Raw genomic sequence first — 17,533 nt, 5'->3', positions numbered from 1 at the left:
CCTGGTAATGTAATTGCATCTGTGATGGTATGAGGCTGTATGTAACCCAGAAAAACATGTTCTTAAATCTAATTCATTCCTGTGGGTGTGAACCCATTGTAAGTAGGACCTTTTGATGAGGTTCCTTCAGTTAAATTGTGGCCCCCTTCAATCAAGATCGATCTTAATCCCATTGCTGGAGTTCTTTATAAGTAGGAGATTCAGACAGAGAGCGAGCGAAAGCCAGAGGAAGCAGCCAGAAGCTGAACATCAACAGAACCGAAAGAGAAGGGAGAGACCAGGAGACACTGCCATGTGCCTTGACATGTGACAAGCTGAGGAACAAGGATTGCTGGCAGCCAGCCCAGAATGCCACAGTTTTCATGGAGAAAGCATCATTTTGATGATGCCTTGATTTGGACATTCTCTTAGCTTCAAACCATGAGCAAATAATTTCCCATTGTTTAACCCACACCATTTCATGGTATTTAGTGAACCAGCATAGGAAACTAAAATAGCATCCCAAGAGTCATGCTCGTTTCCATATTTGTTCAGCTATAACTGTCTCACTGAACATAGAGATATTTAAGATAAATGAGTGGAGACAGGTGTTAGAGAAATTCTAAATTCAAGATGCTTTTCATATATTATTCTCACTTAGGTCTCATAACAATCCTCCAAAGTAGGAATTAATACTTTTTTTTTTATATATGGGAACATGGATTATCAACAAGATTGACTGACTTTCCTAAATGACAATCATGATTCATATACATATTTGGTTCTACTGACCTTGTCCTTTCTAAACATTACATCAGTCCCCATTTCCTTCTCTTAGATATGTTTAACTTCCAGCAAATCTATCTAAAATCTCTGAGTTCCAGTCTCTTTGTATACAAGATTGGATTAGTAATGCCAGCTCTGTCTTTCTCCAAGGGAAATTGGAAGAAGCATGTCTTAGTTTGCCAGAGCTGCCATGACAAATACCACATGCTGGTTGGCTTGAACAACAGGAATTTATTTTCTCACAGGTTTTGGAGGCTAGAAGCCCAACATTGAGGTACTGGCAGGGCTTGCTTTCTCCCAGAGTCTGGCAATCCTCTGTCACACAGCAGCCTCTCTCTACTTATGTCCATTCCTCTGATTTCTGCTGACTTCCGGCTTCTGATTCCATGTCCAACGTCCTTTGCTTTTAAGGATGTCAGTCATATTGGATTAAGGCCCTCCCTTATTCAGTTTGGCCAAGCTTAACTAATAATAACATCTTCAAAGGTCCTATTTACAGACAAGTTCATACCTACAGCAATGCAGATAAAGACTTGAATGTGTGTTTTGTGGGGTACATGATTCAATCCCGAAAAAATCATATGAGATAATACTCTATAAAGGATGATATTAACCCAAAATTATTATTATTGGGGGAGAAGATCAATACCTGATTTTGCCTATTCTTCTGCCCTTGCTTAAAAAGAAGTTTATTGGTCTAAAAACATAACACTGTTACCAAAATAAACAAAAGTAGATAATGGAGAAAATTCTTTTTCATTTGTATCACTACACTGAAAGAAATTTATTTGGATTATACAAATCATTATCAGCCTAATTATTATTTTGCTTCAGTTGCCCCAATTATGATGAATGAATTAAAATAAAGGTAGCTACATGTACACCTGTTGAAATTTTCTTTAACCAAATTTATTTGCTAAACCTCAGAAGAACTTCCTGCTGCCCACCCAGCATCCTGCACAAACTTCCTGGTAGCCTTTTGCAACATGACAGGATGAGGAAATGAACAACATTATGAACAACATTTCAGCTGCATTGAGAATTTATTGTCCTCTCCCGAGGAGAACAAAGATTATTTAGAACAGAGAGGTGGTGACTAACAGAATCAAGTATTATACAATTACTAAGTTTTTTTTTAATGGATTAAAATAAGTCTATTTTATTCTTATGTTTTTTCTTTTCAAATGCTGCTTGAGGCATTTAATCTTAAAACCCGAGGGCACTTCACTAGCCACCTGTGTTAAATTAGAATGATTGCTTCAGCCATCTTAAAATTCTCTCCTTTATAACAATTTATTTTGTTACTTTTAAATGACCTTTGTAATTTCCTTCCTGATTACAAAACTATACAAATTTATTGTATGGAAAAGACAGAAAAGCACAGAGGAGATAATACTCATTATTCCACTATCCAGAGATTTAATTTTGCAATATAATCTTTCAGTCTTTTGTCTCTGTATATATGTTTGATTGTAATTCTCCTTCTCCTTTTATTTTTATATAGCTGCATTATTGCATATTTCTCTTTTGATTAAAATAAACTTAGATTATATATACTATTTTGAATCTGCTTTTCCTAGCTGATATAGCATGAACGTTTTCCCATGTCATTATTATTTTCCTATATCATCATTTAAAAGAGCTGCATAATATTATACTATCAGACTTCTATATTTTGTTAAGCATATTAGTTATTCCAATTATTTGCTATTATGAACAATGGAAAAGATAACAACTCCAATAGATAAATCTTTTTTAATACCCATGATGATTTCCTTAGAATAAATTCCTAGAAATGAAATTGCTCAATTATGGCTTTCTCTGCCATAATTGTCAAATTGCCCTCCAGTCAGCTTATACTAATTTACAACAGGCAGAGTAAGAGAGTTCGTTAAGTTTTTTTTTTTAATGCAAGTACTAATTAATAGAATATTATAAACTTTCCTGATTAAAGAGGTGAAAATATTGTCTTACTTTAATCTCCAGTGCTTTGAGTAGCATTGCTTTAGCTTTTACATTTAGGGATGATCCATCTCAGCTAATTTCTGTGCGTAGGGCAAGGGAGGGGGTGAGGTTCATATTAATCTGTATGGATATTCAGTTGTTCCAAAGCCATTTGTTGAAAAGGCTATACTTTCCCCATTCCCTAAGAACCTTTGTCAAAAAATCACTAGACCATATATGTGTGGATCTATTCTTGGGCTGATTTTTTCCATTGATCTAAATGTTTAACATTATGCCAATATCACAGTCTTATTACTATAGCTTTAAAGTAGTCTTATAATCAGGTAATGTAAGTCCTCAAACTTCTTTTTCAAAATTGTCTCATATATTCTTGTTTCTTTGCATTTCCATATACATTTTATAAACAGCTTGTCAAGTTCTAAAAACAAACAATAAAACTGCTGAAATTGTTTTCAGGATTACATTGAATCTACAGTTCTATTTTGGTTTGGGTTAGCATTATAATGTAATTATTGTATTTTTGAAATAAACTTTTTATGTAGTTTTGTATTTTCAGAGTACAAGTCTTGAACACATTTTGTTCAATCTATCCCTATCCATTTCAGGGTTTTTGATGCTATCTTTGCTTCAATTTCCCATTGTTTACTGCTAGTATATCTAAATAAAAATGATTTCTGTACATTGACTTTGTATCCTGTCACCTTGCTGAATTCTCCTATTAGTAGTTTTTTATATATGCCTCATGATTTCCTACCTAGATGGTGATGTCACCTGTGAATGCAATCTCCTGGAGTCTACACATACACAGCTTAGCATTCAGCCAAAGCCTCAAGAGCATCCCTACCCGGATATCTGGAGGTCTTTCTCTGAATTCCCATCCTCCATTTCTCTGACCTATATTTTCTAACCACCTCAACCTCCATGAACTCTGATCTTTGTTTCTTTAGCTCAGCAAGACTGTCATGCTGTTCTTGGGTCCTCCTCACTGCACTGGAGTCTAGTAAATTCTTCTATCCAAAACTGGGATGATTGTAGAACTCACCTCATTTATTTCATTTCTCTCAGGGATCACGCTCTGTACTGTTCAATATTTAAAAATAATTTTTTCAGTCACAAAGGCTAGTTTAGTACCAGTTACTCCATTATGGTCAGGAGCATAAGTTTGCTTTAATGTTATTGAATATATTAGATATATTTATTGGTCATTTGAATCTCTTTTTTCTGTGAATTACCTATTCATGGCCTTTGCACATATTTTTGTTGGGAGGGATATTTTTTCTTATTATTTTCAAGATCAAATAAAATCAAATTGATTTGAGGAATAATATCTAAAAAAATTTCATAGATTTTTAATCTATTAAAATTGTATGTATCATATCTTTTTCCCAGTTTATGGTTAGCATTAAAAGTTAATTATGGTGCTTTAAAAACATATTCATATAAGTTTTAAAATTTTTACTCAAAGGTATCACTATTTTAAACAGCTTTATTAAGATATAGTTCACATGCCATACAATTCACCCATTTAAAGTATATGGTTAAACAGCTTTTAACATATTCACAGAGTTGTGCAATCACCATCACAATCAATTTTAGAACATTTTCATTATCTAAAAAGAAACACTTCACTCCTTAGCCATCTCTCCCCAATCTCCCAACCCCCAAGACCTAGCTGGGTTCTTTGAGCCAGAGGAGGGAGGTATGGCTATATGGAGGCAGCTGTTTTAAGTCCCTGCCCTATGAAACCTATAAAGACAACCCATTTCTCCCCCAAATCTACTGGAACTTTCTAATTCTATTCCAGAAATTTCCATCTAATTCAACTATGATTAATAAAAATAAATATGCTCAGCACTTTAACTAAGGTGTTAAATGAAAAAAACGATAGTGCCAACTTTCATGCAACTCTTGAAACTCACTGTCTTTAGTTTGCCAGACTGCTATAACAAATACAACACAGTGGGATGGAATAAACAATCAATGTTATTAGCTCACATTTCTGAGGTTAGGAGAAGTCCAAAATCAAAATATCAGCAAGGCTTGCTTCCTCCCTGAAAACTGTAGCATCCTGTTCCTGGCTGTTGGCAATTCTTGGGGTTCTTTGGCTTTCCCATCACATAGTAATATACTCTCCTTTCTCTTCTGGGTTCCTGCTGACTTTCAGCTTCTGGGTCTTTCCTTTGGCTTTCTCTTTATAAGGCCTCTACTAATCCAGATGAAGCCCACTCTGGTTCAGTTTGCCACAGCTTAACTAAAAATAACATCTTCAAAAGGTCCTATTTACAATGGGCTCACACCACAGGAAAGTGGAGTAAGATTAAGAACTTGTCTAAATTAAGGTACATAATCCAGTCTGCCACTCACAAAAAAAAAAAAAAAGGTGAAAATTATGAATCAATATTCTTTCATGCATTTTTTTAAAAGAAAAAAAACATCATGAAGCAATTGCAACTATGAAGGAAGACCACAAAATAGACACACAAAAACTTGAGAAAGAGATGGCCAAACAACAGAAGGTTATAACCAGACAACATGAAGTGAAGAGGGAATTGACAAAAACACAAGAAAGTAACAGAAGAAAAACACCAGCTCAGGATTTTAATTTGAAAGCAGTAGGAAGCCAATGAAGCACATTCTGGCTGATCCAAGATTTTCATTTTATATTTGGTTTTCCATGGTTTTGTTATTATGTACACAGGTATAATATATATTTTTCTTGCTTAATGCTCATTAATATTCTTTAACCTGTCCATCTTTCACCAAATTGGTGGAATTTTTCCATTATTTTTTTCAAATATTGTTTACACCATATCTTCTCTTCCTCTTCTTCTGGGACTCCAATTATATGTCTGTAAGGCTTCTGAATATTGTGTTACAGATCACTAAAACTCATGTTTTTCCCCAATTTTTTCCACTTCTTATTCAACTTTAAGGTCACAGATGCTTTCTTCAGTTATCTCTAATTTGCAATTATCTGCATCAGGTGAAATTTTTTGAGATTTTTTCATTTATAGAATTTGTCTTAGTTTGTCAGGGCTTCTAGAACAAATATCACGGAATGGGTTGGCTTAAACAACAGATATTTATTGGCTCATGGTTTGGAGGCTAGAAGTCCAACATCAAGGTATTCTCAGACCATGCTTTCTCCTACAGTCTGTAGCATTCTAATTTAGGCTCAATCTCTGCCTCCATCTCATGGCAAGCTCTTTCTACCTCCTCCTCTGGCTTTCTATGCCAGAGTCAATTTCCTTTGTTTATAAGGACTTCAGCCATATTAGAAGGTCCACCCTCATTCAGTTAGGCCACACTTGACATATTCAAAGTCATATTTGCAAATGGGTGACACCCACATGACCAGAGGTTAGGATTTGAACATGTCTTTTGAGAGGTCAGGAGTCAACCTCCAACAGTATTTCCACTTGGTTCTTTTGTAGTTTTCATTTCTCTTGTGAAATTGGGGATCATTTGGCCCATTCTGTCCATGTCTTCCTGTAGACCTTTTAATCTATTTATAATAACTGTTTAAAGTTCTCTGCTAATTCCAAAATCTAGTTTATCTTTGAGTCTGCTTCTATTCACCATTTTTCTCTTGTGGGTGACATTTTCCTGCTTTTTCACCTGTAGTAATTTTTATTGTTTACTGGAAATTGTAGAAAATACAAAGTAGAGACTGTGTATTATGTTACATCCACTAAAGTTTATTGAGTTTTATTCTTATAAGCAGTTAAAATTATTGGTAGGTCACCATGATCCTATGGAAGCTAGGATTTAGTTTTGTTAGGATAGGGTTTTTTTGTTTTGTTTCGTTTTGTTTTGTTTTGTTTTGTTTAAGCCCTTCATCCTCAGGAGTATCCCTTAGTCTGAGACTTAGTTCTAAGACATGGCCCTTCTGGGATTTCAGTGGTCAGTCCAAGGAGTTTACCAAAGCCCCTCTAACTTGGCAAGACTTGAACTTGAAGCTCTGTCTTCCCAGCACTAGGCAGCCTCTGAAACTTCTGCTACACAAGGCTGGTTCCTGCTTTACTTGTTAGGGTGTTGCCCTTCTCATATGCAATTTAGTAGTTAACTGAGGACTTATGAGTATTTTTTACCCACTTTCTGGATTTTCCTAATTTCAAGGAGGCATGTCAGCCCCCAATGCCAACCCCTCTCTTCAGCCTTATCTCTGTTTGAGCACTACGCCCCATGTATGTTGCCATGAATGGGAAGAACCCTCAGGGGAAATTAAATGTGGTACTCACCTAATTTTCTTCCCCTCTTTTGATGATCAGTTCCTCTACAGATTCTGTCTCTCCAGGTTCTAATTGTTCTCCAGTGCCATCGAACAGTTTTTCATATTTTGCCAATAATTTGTAATTGCTATTCTGCCATTACCAGATGCAGAACTCTTCAGATTCTGGATAGATTTTAGAGAGAGAAATAACAGGATTTTCTGATAGACCTAATATGTAGTATGAGAAAAAGAGAGGACTCCAGTATTAATCCACAGGATTTTTTGTTTGTTGTCATGAATTATTGGAATAAATTAGTTGCATTTGACTGAAAATGAAAGACTGAAAGAGAGGTAATTTGAGTGTGGGGGAATATCAGGAACTATTTTTTGATAATGGTTTTAGGTTCCTATTAGTCATCCAAATGGAGATGTCAAATAGGCAGTCGGAATAACAAGTCATGCATTCAGAACAAGATCCCGATTGATGATAAAAGTTTGAAAGTTGTCAGCATATAGGTAACAATAAAACCTTTATGACTAAATTACCTAAGGAAAGAGTGAAAATAAAAAAGAAACCTGTAATACCCTGACATTTAGAGGTAAAGAGATGAGAAGCCAATACAGAAAAAGAAAGAGAAAAAAGCTTGAAAATTGAGGTATGAGGAAATTCATAAAAATGTGGTATCTCAGAAGCCAAGTAAGGAAAGTGTATCAAAGACAAAAGAGAAATCATTGGTGTTAAATGCAGCTGACAGATCAGACAGATGAGATCTGAGAATTGACCACTGGATTTATAGGGTCACTAGTGATACTGGTAGAAGTAGTTACAGTGGAATGGTGGAAGCAAAACCTGATTGCAGTGAGTTCCACAAGAGATAAATTGAAAAGAGAGATTATAGATAACTCTTCATGGAATTTTTCCATCAAGAGAAGCAAGGAAATAGGGTGGAAGCAGGGAGGGGAAGAGGAGTCACTTTTTAAGATGAGAGAAATAGCAGCATATTTGCATATTGATGGATAAGATCCAGTAGAGACAAAAAGTGATTATGAAGGCAAGAGAGAGTAGAATAACTAGAATGTTGCCTGTAAGTAAACTAGAAGAGATGGGATCTACTGCACAAGTGGATCCCATCTTGTAATGTTGGCTTTGGCCCACAGACATTCATCAATAGTGAGAGGAGAGAAAATAGAATACATGAGCCCAGATGCAAATAAGTAGGTAGATGTGGGTTGGAAGCTCATGAATTTTTTTTCACTTCAGCATTTTTCTTTTCCTTCCTTCCTTCATTCCTTCCTTCCTTTTGGTGAAATAGGAAACAAAATCTTCAACTGAAAGTGAAGATGGGGAGGATGTGTTGGAAATTTTAGGAAAGAGGAGAAAATATAAAATCCATTTAAGAGAGTGAGGAGAGTGAATGGAATAAAGAAATGAGGTATGACTGCTGGGCAGTATTATGGCCCACTTGAGATGTATGGTCATGAATTTAAAGTGAGACCAGTGGGCATGGTTGTGTGCTTTTCTCCAGCCACACTCAGAATAGGCAGAGGTACACAGAGTGGTGGGTTAGCCAAATGAACACAACAAAGTGAGAGAGGTACAAGGGAGTTGAACATGGATATAGGAGAATGATTATAGAATTTGAGCTGGGGAAGGAAGGGAACCCACATGAGTGGGTTGAGAGAAAAAAGGTAACAGGATCAATGGATTCAAGTTTCCATTGGGTAAAAGGATTGCTGGAGTTGGGATTCTAAAGTAGCAAGCTGGAAAGATGGATGGTGGTGGAATTTTGGAAAATGAAATTATGAAGAAGCTGTAGTACTAGGTAATGGGATATCAATAGAAGTGGATGGATAAGGTAGATAGTGAAGGAACTGAGAAACTAGAGTATTGGAGGCATGGTCTATGTGGATACTGAAGTCACAATATCCACATAATCTATGTGGTTTTGAAGGAGTATTGCTGAAGCGTGCTGAAGAGATTGACTACGAGCCCGGAGCTAAAATCCTCAAGGAATGGGAGAGAATGGCCCAGGGGTTAGTAAGTGATTGCAACAAAGATAGATTGTAGATGGTGTAGTTTGGTGACTTAAGGTTCAAACAGGAGTGCTTTTATGAAGAAGAGAATGATAATTGTTTGGAAATAGCAATAAGGACTAAGGAAGACACTTAACCTCCAGACCCAGTGGTATAGAAAGGATAGTTCTGGTTTTCTAATCCCATCTAGTCCCTCAACATATCCCCAAGCGGTTCTTTTGGTTCAGTCAAGATCACTCTTTCAGCATACTGCCTGCTGTCCTGGATTTTTACCTGTTCTGATTTCTCAACCATTTTCCCCTACTTGAGGAGTTCAGGGCATTTTGAAGACCTGTGTAGTTTTCTCTGTCAATACTACCTCCTCTTCCATGCTTACCCATCCTTGTAAAGTCAGTAGCCACCAAAAGGGCACCAGTTTCCAAACTTTCAGCCTGGTACAAAAAAAATTTGTCTTGGATGAAGTTGACCAAGTGATAAACTGCCTAACCTAATTCTGTTTCAAGGTAGTATTATTCTAATTTACCATCAGAGAAAGAGCATTAGTTTTTCATCAACAGAAGTGAATTTGAAAAACTAGGTGTGTGAACTTGAACAAATTACTTATCTCTCTGAGTCTGTTTTGTTTGTAAAATAAAACAGACCTATTCATTTCATGACCTATTTCATAGGATGATGAGAGAATTAAATGAGATAAATTACGTAAAAAACCCAGCGAGGCTGCAAAAAATTACTATTCCCTGTTAGTTTACAAAGAAACAAAGATTACAAAGGAGCAATCTCACTCTATTTAGAGTCAAAACTTAATTATTAGGGATAAGTAAGCTCAAGCTAACGATTTATTCCCCTCAGTCTCTGGGACACTAGACGGTCTGCCAAACTGACCGCTGTCCTCCTAACATCAGAATAAAACGGTGCCATTTTTGTTGTTGTTGTTAAAGCTAGATGTTAGAGGGACTCTAAGTCCCTGACCTAGACCTCAGGTGGAAACAATCTTGCAGAAGCTGAAAGACAGAAGTGCCAGGCTTGGGTAGTCGGTGTGCAGTATAGAGGTTATTATAGAACCGGAACCCTCAAACAGCTGCAACCCCAGTACAATTCTCCCCTGTGCAGCCCAGGCAGCACCTGGCTCCTTCCTTGCTAGGCAATGGCATACAGGAAGAAACCATCTTTGTGCAGTCCAGAAATGATCTGAATCTTAACCAACATTACAGTTGCCTATTTTGTGATGTATATGCATGTTTTACAAAGTCCACACATATTCTCCTCTCCAAAGTCAATGCAGAGACTGTATGTCTTAATAAACTAAGGTTTATATAATTCATATATTATGAAGCAGTTTCAGTTTCATATCCCTTATCTCATTTGATTCTGAAAACAACCTTATAAGTAAAGATTATAAAAGGCAATATATTGTCCCCACCTAAAAAATATGGAAACTGAGACTCAAAGATTAACTGAATCTCCAAATATCATAAGATAGTGAATGATAAAGACAGGACTGGAAGTTAGGTCTTCCTGAACTCACCACAACACACTATTTCCCCTAAATATAAGCATGTTCTTATATGTGGTTTACAGTCTTCAAAACACTTTCATGCTCATTATCTCCTTTGAACCTCACAATAGCAAAGAAGGTGTGGTTTAGAGAGTTGTCTGTGTGCTAGGCATAGTATTTAGCTATGGGGATAAAAGATGGCAAAGGGATGCACTGTTGGACTAGGCAGCACTAAAGCTTCCCTACTACAAACACCTAACAGTGACTGATAAAATATGATTTAAAAATAATCTTAAATTCTTGGTTAAGCTTGCCAAAAAGAAAGGGAAATCCCCCAGATGAGAGAGGGGGACAATGGAGCTGAGAACCAGAGTAAACCCAGTGGCAGCAAAGAGTTTGACGAAGGGTTTGGGATTTAATAAGCTCAGATGAAAAGGATATGAGACCTTGGACCTGAGTCAGGTCGAAGGTTAGAACAGACACCTGTGTATAAAGCTGTAAATCTCAAAGGGCTGTATTCCCAGACGTAGAGCCAGGTTCAACCTATAGATAGATAATCTGAGCCAAAGAAGTTTCAAAAGAGAAGGAAAGGTTATCAAATTCCCTGAAAACAGAGGAGTCCCCAGCAGTTGGCCGACGTACAGGACTGGTCACTTCCTAGGTGCCAAAGCAGTGGGGATCTAGATAAGCAGATTGTTCCCTCTTGTCCCACACTTAAGTAGTAGTATATGGCGGATGGTCATCCATTTGAAGAATGGTTGTGCTGGACACTAAGGCTTCTTTCCAATGCTCTTTAGACATCTGGCCTCATGCAGTGCCTGACACAAGTTTGTTGAACTTTAAAATCATATTTGACCCCTGATAGAAGACTTGTACTGGTGGGGGGAATGTTCCTGATGGTCTTACAGTCGGAGCTTTTTTTGTTCTGGAGCAGAGTAAGGCTGGATGATCATTGAGAACATCCAAGGTGGTATTAGGACAAGGCAGAGACGGAAGCTATGGAAAGCTTCAGGGAAAGCTCACTGCTCCAGTTTTATCCATCAGTTCACCAGGATCACTCCTAATGATACCTACTGCCTTTATGGAAAATAAAGCAGGGAACAGTGCATTGATTAGAGGATTGATTAGCTCCTTGTAAAATAAAATACTTTTCTTCGAGATTTTTTTCCCACATACTTACAATAGATTTACTAATTTCTGAAACTAGATCTTTGGGAAAATTAGAATCTGACCTAGCGGGAGATTAAAAAATGGTCTGTTTTCTGAAATGTTATACACCTGAGAATCCATGAATGCTTTTCAGTTTGTGCAAGAGTTTATAACTACCCTTTGGCATGTTGTGATCAACATGCTATGGCTTTCTCAACTAATCTCTCCAAAATGAATGTACTAATAAACTAATGTATTTACTATGCAGTCTAAACAGTGAGCATATCAAAAAAGTTCTGCAGTGCCTTCAGGCATACAGGCTTTGTATGAGCTAGAGAAGTTAAGTGCTTTTCTAGAGGACTCTGGAGATTGCGGGGCTTATTGTTTTGCTTCAGTGGACTGCAAAAAAATCCTAAAACACCCCAGTGATCATCCAGAGGTGCTTTATCTTTCTGAGTGATGTACAGTGATTTCTTTGATCAGAAATTTCAATAGGCACTTAATCCCAATCATTTCCCAGATAATCACTTCTGCTATGGCTCTTCTTTATCTTAATTCATCCTACTGCCTTTTCTGTAACCCACTCCTTACCAGATTCAATAATTTATTTATATCCTATAACATGTTACTAACCCTCCAAAGACAATAAGAAAGAGTTTCACCAATTTATATCACAGACCTACAGGGACACAGGGTAACCCATGAAGGGGCTGAGCACTGAGGTCTAAGGGCATCTGATAAACCATGGATAAAGGTGCCTTTTTCTTAAACTCAACTTTTGATACCAAAGACCTTATACTATTGTCCAGTTATTTCTCCTGTAGCACTTGGACAGGATCTCTGATGTTTCTTCAAGATTCACTCCAACTCCCAAGTTTCAGTGTTCAAGGTACATTGTGATAACCATTTTTACATAAAGGTTATCCCTCAGTCATCCTCAGTATCTGAGGACAGGAAGAGTAACCATCAGGTTTAGACTCAATCTGAGAGAATTGAGAGCTGCATTCTAAGGAAAATGAGCTAAATCATCACTTTGAGAGTCCACAGCCAAGGCTATGGCTGCCAGCAGGCAAGCCTTCTGGTAGAATAAAGGCCCCAAAGGTTAGGGATGAAAACAGCCCTTGATGAGAGGGGAAAGATTAGGAGATCTGTTCAAGGCACTTATCACTCAAAACTTAGTTTTCTCATCTGAAACTTGGGATAACAATCTCAATCTTCTAGAATGGTTGTTAAAATTACTCAAAAGAACCTTTTGAATTGCCTTGGAATAGTACCTGGCATACACAGCAGGCCCTTAATAAAATAAAAATTATTTAATTTTAAAAAAATGACAGCATTGGACTTTGACCTCTGGAATAATAATCAAAAAGCCTAGAGATCATCTTCCTACTCTAAAAAGAAGTCCTTACTCAGAAGACAACATTTTATGGCTAGATCTATTGTAATAACCTCCTAATATGTTTCTCTGATTCTTATATCTCCTCTTTCAATGGCTTTACTCTGTTCAGTTATCTTCTTGCACCATAGTATGTTATTATCACATGTAATTCAAAGTCCTCTATGACCTGTCACCATCCTACAGCAGTAGCCTCCTATCTCACTATATCTTCCTATATATCTTAGGCTCGAAAACAGTCATGTACTTTCCCATATCCACACTACTGTTCAAGCTATTTCATCAACTTGGAATGCTTTCTAAAAATATATCTGCACAACTACCACTATTACTCAAGCTTCTTATACATCTACTCCCAGACTTCACAAGAGATTTACATTCTTCCCTTCTTGTGATTTGTGGCTTAGTGTAGCTCAAGTTCCACCATTTCCCGCTTCTCTCCTTCATGTCTCCACTCCCTCCTTTGTATATGGAATTCCTCTCACCTTAACTGGGATAGGCCTGAGTAAAACATTGCTCAAAACTATTTTCCTCTTTCTTCTAATTCCACATCAATCTTACTTATTTGTTCTCCTAGGAGGAAACTGCGTGCCCTGGAGAAGGGATGAAAGCATTCTGGTTAGTGGGAAGTGTACACTCCCACAAATTAATAACTTTGCATTGTGATCTATATCTCAGACTTGAGAGTTAAAATTTTAGTTAATCTATCACCAAGAAAATGATCAATTTGTGAGAAATTAATAAAGCCAAGTTTTGGGACCGGTAAAGCTAAAGATCAAACCCTGATGCCTAGTCAATTAAGATAGGCAGCTCTTTGTTTGGGGCCTGTTAGTGGCCAATCAGCCCATTACCACTGTTTCATCACACTTTCATTTAATTCCAACAGAGAATATGATTCAATTTTTCATAAAAGTGAGGAAACAATATTTAGGATTTCAGAGGGGTGGATTCAACCAATTCCTAATAAGCTGAAATAAGAACTGCTTCAATAAGTATAAAATACAAGATTTAATTTAAAAATTCTTTCTCTCAAATAAAAAACTTGTCCAATGTTGATTTGCTCTCATTCCTAACTTCCTTTTAAAAGTTGAAAATATCAAGAATCAAAATGAGCTAATAGTGTTTTCTTTTTTTTTTTGATTTTTTTAAATTGAATTTTATTGAGATATGTTCACATACCATACAATCATCCAAAGCGTACAATTGTTCACAGCACCATCATATACTTGTGCATTCATCACCCTGATCTATTTTTATTAAGATTTATTCACACACCATACAATCATCTAAAATATACAATCAATTGATCACATTACCTTCATACAGTTGTTTATTGATCACCCCGCTCTATTTTTTTTTTATTGGAATGGGTTGAATGCATTTTTTTTTATTTTGAAATAAATTCAGTTATAGGAACAGTTGCAAAAACAATACTAACCCCATACACAGAATTCCATCATACCCTGACCCCCTCCCCCTCCCCCGATAGCCCAATCCACCAACTTTAACATGCTGTCACATCACTATTTCTTTCCCTCCCTCCCTCCCTCCCTGTCTATCATCCATCATCTATTGCTCTGTCTTCTGAACATATAAGATCCAGCTGCACACACCCTTGAACAAACACTATAATTCACATATACACTTCCCATGAATAAGAACATTCTTTTATGCAATCCCACTAAGCGCAGCTAAGAAGTACAAGAGATTCAACAATGATACAAAGCTTACATTCTATATTTCCTTTTCCTTATGTCTCAACTGTGTCCCTTTAAGCCTCCTGTCCTCCATCCTCCAATCCCGTCCAGGTTCATCCTTGGCATTCAATTGTCATCTATTTAGACTGTCTTTTTTTTTTTTTTCAATTGTCGAAACATATATACAGCCTAAATCTTTCCATTCTGCTCCCTCCCTAGCCTTCCATTAGTGGGATTAATCACATTCAGAATGTTGTAATGCTCTTTCCCACCATCCACTACTAGAAAATTCCTGTCATCTCAAACAACAACCCTACACTCATTTCTTAACTCCCCATTGCCCCTTCCCCCATTTCTCTTAACCCATACTCTACTTTTCATCTCTATGGTTATATTCTCTGATAATTTCTTTGTGTTTACTGTGGGGCTTAAAATTAACCTCTTAAATCCATATCAGTCTTGTTTTTCTTTGATACCACCTTCACTTCAATAGGACACATAAACTATGTTCCTATACGCCTCCATTTCCCCACCTTTATACGGTTATCTAAAATTACATATTTTACATTGAGTTCAAAACCACTGATTTGTCATTAGAGTTTGTGTATTTTATATCATGTAGGAAGTAAATGGAGTTACAGTTCAAAAATTATTGACTTCTATTTGTATTCCATTGTGGTTGGAGAATGTGCTTTGAGTATATTCAATTTTTTTTTTAATTTATTGAGGCTTGTTTTATGTTTTATGTCCCAGCTTATGGTCCCTTATGGAGAAAGATCTGTGATCACTAGAGAAAAATGAGTGTTCTGGTGATTTGGGATGTAAGGTACTATATATGTCTGTTAAAATTCTCTATATCTCTTTCTCCTTTCTTTGTTTCTCTGTTGGTAGGGGTCCCTTTAGAATCTGAAGTAGGGCAGGTCTTTTTTTGGCAAAGTCTCTCAGCATTTGTTTGTCTGTGAAAAATTTAAGCTCTCCCTCAAATTTGAAGGAGAGCTTTGCTGGATAAAGTATTCTTGGTTGGAAATTTTTCTCTCTCAGAATCTTAAATATGTCATGCCACTGCCTTCTCACCTCCATGATGGCCGCTGAGTAGTCACTACTTAGTCTTATGTTGTTTCCTTTGTATGTGGTGAACTGCTTTTCTCTTGCTGCTTTCAAAACTTGCTCCTTCTCTTCAGTATTTGAGAGTCTGATCAGAATATGTCTCAGAGTGGGTTTATTTGGATTTATTCTATTTGGAGTTCGCTGGGCATGTATGCTTTGTGTATTTATATTGTGTAGAAGGTTGGGGAAGTTTTCCCCAACAATTTCTTTGAATACTCTTTCTAGACCTTTACCCCTCTCTTCCCCTTCTGGGACACCAATGAGTCTTAAGTTTGGATGTTTTATTTTATCTATCGTATCCCTGAGATCCTTTTCGATTTTTTCAATTTTTTTCTCCATTCTTTCTTTTGTTCTTTCATTTTCTGTTCTGTGGACTTCTAGGACACAGAGACATTGTTCAGCTTCTTCTAATCTTGTATTGTGAATATCCAGAGTCTTTTTAATTTGGCCAACAGTTTCTTTTATTTCCATAAGATCTTCTATTTTTTTATTTACTCTTGCAATGTCTTCTTTATGCTCTTCTAGGGTCTTCTTTATGTCACTTATATCCTGGGCCATGGTCTTCTTGATGTCCTTTAAATCCTTTGCTATGTTTTTGTTCCTTGATTGTAGTTCGCTGATTAATTCTGCCAAGTACCGAGTCTCTTCTGATATCTTGATTTGTGTGTTTGCAGTTGGATTCTCCTTATCATCTGGTTTTATCATATGCATTAAGATTTTCTGTTGTTTTTGGCCTCTTGACATTTGCTTTGCTTGATAGGTTTCTTTCAAGTTGTAAAAAAAAGATACCAGTCTAATTTTTCAGAAACACAGTTTGGTGGCGTACCCTTTTTCTAACTAACCAGCAGATGGTGTCTGTGAGTCACCTATACCCCTCAAGTCAGTTCTCAAACTTGTCCCCGCAGTGTGTGGGGAAATGATTCTTGTGGGGTTCAGATGGTGAACTCAGTTTGGGTGTGTTGCTGGAGCCGTCCGCTCTGAATGTGGGGCGTGTGTACGGGTGGCCAGGGAGGAAGGGCAGCTTTAATATTCAAATCCCCCAGGTTCCCGGGGATTCAAGGCTGCCTCAAGAGTCTAAGCCTTCATTTCATTTCAGCCCCAGACCCTCTCTCTCGCTGTCCCACAAACCACCGGACTTGGCGTAGTGTCCCTGGGTTCTCCGAGCGGGTCCCCCCTCCCAGCCGCAATCCTCCAGGAGCTCTGCCGAGGGAATGTCATGCTACTTCACAAGTGTGCACCATCCCTCAAGGGATGCCCTGGGCCGCCAGGCTGTGCAGCGGTACTCTCAGCCTGATGCAAAGATGGCCGAACAGGGTGTCTCAACCCCTCCCTCCTTGCACAGTGCCTCCTTCCCAGCTCCAGGACAACTGGCAGGGCTCTGGGCTGTGGGCACGGCCCCAGCAGGAGTTTATCCAGCCCTCTGGGGAGCCAGCTGCTAGCCGCGGGGTTTCTTTCAGCTTCCGGCTCTCCCCTCTGTTCCCCCGGCCCTGAGGGTATCTGCAGTCGACTATCCTCCGGGCCAGACACCGAGAGTCCGGCCCAGCCCCTTCTTGCTGTGTTTTACTGCGTGGTTCCCACTCCCAGAACTGCAGCCGCTCCTGGGTTTTTCCCCTTTTTTTTTTTTAAAAAAAAGAGCCAATCAGTCTCCAAACGCCAAGCCCTGGTTTCCCCACAACGCTGTGTGGCTGAAGGTCTTCCAGCCAGCTTACTCA

The sequence above is a fragment of the Choloepus didactylus genome, chromosome 2 (assembly GCF_015220235.1).
Source record: "Choloepus didactylus isolate mChoDid1 chromosome 2, mChoDid1.pri, whole genome shotgun sequence".
Lineage (NCBI taxonomy): Eukaryota > Metazoa > Chordata > Mammalia > Pilosa > Megalonychidae > Choloepus > Choloepus didactylus.
The sequence above is the reverse complement of the archived record's forward strand: the minus strand, read 5'-3'. Positions refer to the sequence as shown.